Below are 4,555 nucleotides of genomic sequence, written 5' to 3' on the forward strand. Positions count from 1 at the left end.
TTTATGCTTTCAAAAATATATTTTTTCTCCTTGCCTGCATTGCCTTTAGCCACTGCCTCTAGACTTGTTAGCATTGTCGGTTCTATGCAGGAAAATAAACACAGAGAGAGAACTATGTAAATTTTCTAAATCTCTTTTGAAACCCCGTCTTTTAGGAATTGCACTAACATATTATATATACTTTTTGCCAAATATGTTTAGAATGAAACATAATTGTTGCCTGGATTATGTTTACTGGCAACGTTTTTTCCTAGAAAAGGAAGTGGCACATATTTGAACCACATAGAAGTCCTGATGAGATGGATTGTGAACACTGTGGTTCGTATCTAATCTTTAGCACCACATGTGGTTATGTTTTGGCCTCCAAAAGATTAGAGTTTGGTTCAGTATTGTGAAACTACATGACATGTGTCATCCGTCTTGAATTTATCTATGTATAGCCCCAGATCATAAGCTTTTTATAACTTAACCAAGTTCTTTGAGAGTTTAAACGTAACCATAACTGGCTGGGTTGGTATATTTGCTGGTTGAGAAAACAATCTCAATATAAAAACGGATTCTGCCACAATAATGCTGATAAAGTGATGAGTTATTTTCCATTTATTTTTATCTGGTCTATATTTGGGTCAACGTAAGTTAATATAATCACCCTTGTGCTCAGGTTATGATGATATTGTTCAGGATAAAAAACTTTGTAATGATTATTTTGCTATATCACCAAACATTTGTTTTGTTTGTCGCATTGTTTACCACCATGTTTACTGGTTCGCGATTTTTTTTGAAGGCACCGTGTTGCCTTTCTTGTCATATTACCAAATCTTTATGCAAGAATGCACATAAAAACACTGCTCCTTAGCGCTACTAGTGGTCAGAAACTACAAATGGTGCCTTTAATATATTTCCTCATGTTGTGTAAAAAACTTAACTGTAGCAGCACTACACGTTTCTTAAAACACATTTTACGAATGCAGATTTCTATCATTGGAAAACATGAACATCTAGGGGGGGGGGGGGCATGTCTTATTTGACTGTAGCTAAACGATACAGCAACTTCAATGATGGGCCATTGTTCAAACTGAGATATGCGTTAAGGGACTATTTAAAAAATTACACCAGGCAGTTCATTTTAAAATAATGACCTCAAGAAACCGATCAACCCATGAGTTGTTTGAGCAGTTCATCCGGTGCAACAACAGATAAGTTACATGTGTACGTATGTGTTCTCCAATAGTGTAGGGAACAGGAAATTGTCTGTGGTGAGAAAGCATGTTTTTCTCTCCGCTCTCCTTCTCTGATTACTGCTGTTTTGGCAGCTGACGCCCAGTAATGGAGACCTGGCTGTCAGGGAAATTTGTAGCTGTCTGCTGTAGCACAGCTCTTCATTCCAATCAGCAGCTGTCATCCCAGCCTAGGCCGTTATTAATGACGGCCACTAACTGCCTCACAAATTCTCAGCGATATTTAAGAGCCAGCGTGAAATAAGGTTACACTCTCCCTGTGTGCTGCTGTGGCTTAATGGAGAGGTTTCAAATATCAAACAATTGTAGAAACTACTTCTGAACCTTCTCTCATTTGTAAAGAGCTCAGACGTCATACGGAGATTAAGTTCTGCGACGGTTGAATGTAAACAATAATAAAACATTAAAAGCTTTGTCCTTGAGAACAGTTCCACAGTTTGCTTTTGAAGTGAGTCTTATCGTGCTGATGGCTGTCGTCATGCCACTGGTGCATTGTTGAAGTAGTCATCTTGCTTGATTAACTGAGATAACGGCATCATAAATTTTTTTTTATATCCTTGTATGGTCGAGGTTGCACTAATAGAACGGTGTGTGAGGCCATAAATGTGACCATGACAGAAAAAGCATGTGTTTGTCAGCTGTTGAACATGGGACATGGGCATTCTGAATGGCACACAGGGGAACAGCTGCCATATAAATCACTCACCTTTGAAATGCTGCCATTAGCTCGCCGCCCTTACCGTTACTCTGTGGGTGAAGAGCAGAGCAATTCAGGGCGTTGAGTGGCTGACACCCAGGACGTGACACCCCCGAATGTCTGCCTGGCAGGCCTGGCGGCCGGGAGCACCACCGGACACCTCTCGTCAGGTTGCTCACCACTTAAACTTGCTGCGCCACTGCTTCCTTTTGTGCTCAAGGCAAAATGGTGGGGAGCAGCACCACCCAGAAAAACACAAAGAATTTAACCACGAGCGACTTCTCGAGCTGGCTCCTTTGACTCACACGTTTTTCTCTCTTATCTCTCATCTGCCAGAATACTTATCCACCCAGTTAGGGTGATGAGTTGCACCACAAAGAGGATCGATGCTCTAGGCTATTATGGGCCTTGTAAAAGAGGGAAGATTCCTGTCCTGTGACAGGTAGCAATTAAGTGTAAAGAAGGTGTAGCAAGGGCCTGGATTATCCTTGTCAGAGATTATATCAAAGAACAGTAACTGTCTTTGTGAGTTGCTATAGAAGGATAAAATAAATGGAGTAGAGATTGTTGGGGATTTTGTTTTTGCCTGACCTTTGGTTCACAGGTAATCCTTATCTCAGGAATCCAGCGCCTCATAGGTGCGGCTGTTTCCTACCCTCATTCACAGGACAATCTTAACATCCCTCCCTGTTCTGTGAAGGAATGCTCACACCTGTAACACTTCACCCGAACGTGAAGTCTGTTGTGAGAATGCAAACCATCTGCAAGCACATGCTGATCACTCCTCAGATAACAAGCTGTTGTTGTGGCCAACACCAGACTATCTGAGAAATGATAGAGCAAAAGAAGGAATGATGATAATGATAATAATACTAATAATAGTCACTGTTATATGAGGTGCTGGCGCCCTGGAGTCCCGCGGCTGTTTGTGGTTCATTAAGACCTGTTCGCCACCCCGGCTTTAGTGTTGAGCCACATTCAACAGCACGTTAAGTTGTCTGTAGGAGGCTGTGTCAGTTCACTGGAGATCGGAGAAAGGGATATGTGTGTGAGTCAACAGCTCCACTGATGTGGGATTGAGGAAAGAGCTGCATGACATACAGCGGTGTGCTCAATCACCTGTCAATCCACACTCTTACCACCCTGCCCTCCAGGTGCATCACTGGGAAACCACTGAAAATTACAGGATGCCATAGATACTGTTTCTCTAAGAGGAGGTGTGAACAAATATTAAAGTTTTCTGTGGTATTTGACCCACACTGTCAGGTTTATAATTTAAGTGCTGTTGAGTCAGGTTCATGCCGTTCTGTGGAGTCATCCCCCTCGGGCTGCAAAGTGATAGAACAAGAGTGGCTGGCAGAAGGCAGATCCAGATTGGAGATAACCTAAAAGTTGCTCTCCTGGTATTGATTAAACCTCTAAAAACACATCTGTGTTCATCAAAATGAAGTATTTAAAAGATTTTTCCGTGGCAAAAATCCCTTAATGGCCTTTAAATGGCCTGAATGTAACTCGACACCTTTACCTCATCTTGTATTTGCGAATCTATAAATGTGTTTAATTAGCCTGGCAGCTAACTTCCCCCACCCCTCAGCCGCTCGTCTTCTGCTGTGAGTTTGCTCATCAAACACAAACATTGTTTGTTTTCTGTTTTGCTAGCAGCCCCGAATGGGGATTGCAGCATTTCCAAAGTTCTTCTTTTTAAGGTGTTTGTCAGAAGTCAGGCGTTAACATGTCAACAGTTATGCATTTTAAAATGTGGATGTAGCCTTATTTCACAATAAATGAATCCCCGGCAGTCAGGCATGATTTCTTGATTCATATAAACATATTAAGAAGATGTACATTTTGGCCTGAGGTGGTTTTAAAAGAATACTGTAATAGCTTGAGTAACATACTCAAGACAGAACACTTTCACAAAATGTTGCAGAAGCATTCATTCACGCTCATTTGAGAAAAAGCACTAGGTCTAGTTTTTCTTATGAGTGTATAGTTTATAGTTGTAGCTAATTCTGTGTCAATCAATTTGATTCATTGTTATTATGTAACCAATATAAGTGTCTGAAGTTGTCTGATCTGCATTTTGCTTGGGGTGTGAACCTGTCAGACCTGTAACATGATCACACACGTGAAGAGATGAAAGAGGCAAGTGATGTGAGAGTAGGTCACCGAGCCTGAGGCCGCTCTTGGTGGGTCACTTGTGACGCTTCACCGCTGCACACTGTAATACCAGTTCAATGAATGTGGTGAATTTTTTCTTCATGACTACACGGTCCTTACTGTGTCTTCCACTAGCCTGTGTTCAAACAGACAGGTAGTTAACATAACTCACTTATTTTTTTGTAATGTGGCGCCTGAATGAATATTGACATGTTAACTCTGTGTTTATTCTGTACTTGTTAAGCACTGTAGGTAAAAAGTGAATATATATATATATAAAAAAATGTAATTTACCATCATCACCACTTCAGATGTGTCAGTCTGCCAACAGTGGCCAATTTGTGAGAAGCACAAAGGCTACATACACATGAATACTTTTTTCATGTAAAAATACATCATTTTCTACGTACACAGCCGTCACCCACACTACTCCAGAGTTTTCCAGACTTTTTTGGAAAAG

Source organism: Pleuronectes platessa, chromosome 7 (assembly GCF_947347685.1).
Source record: "Pleuronectes platessa chromosome 7, fPlePla1.1, whole genome shotgun sequence".
Taxonomy (NCBI): Eukaryota; Metazoa; Chordata; class Actinopteri; order Pleuronectiformes; family Pleuronectidae; genus Pleuronectes; species Pleuronectes platessa.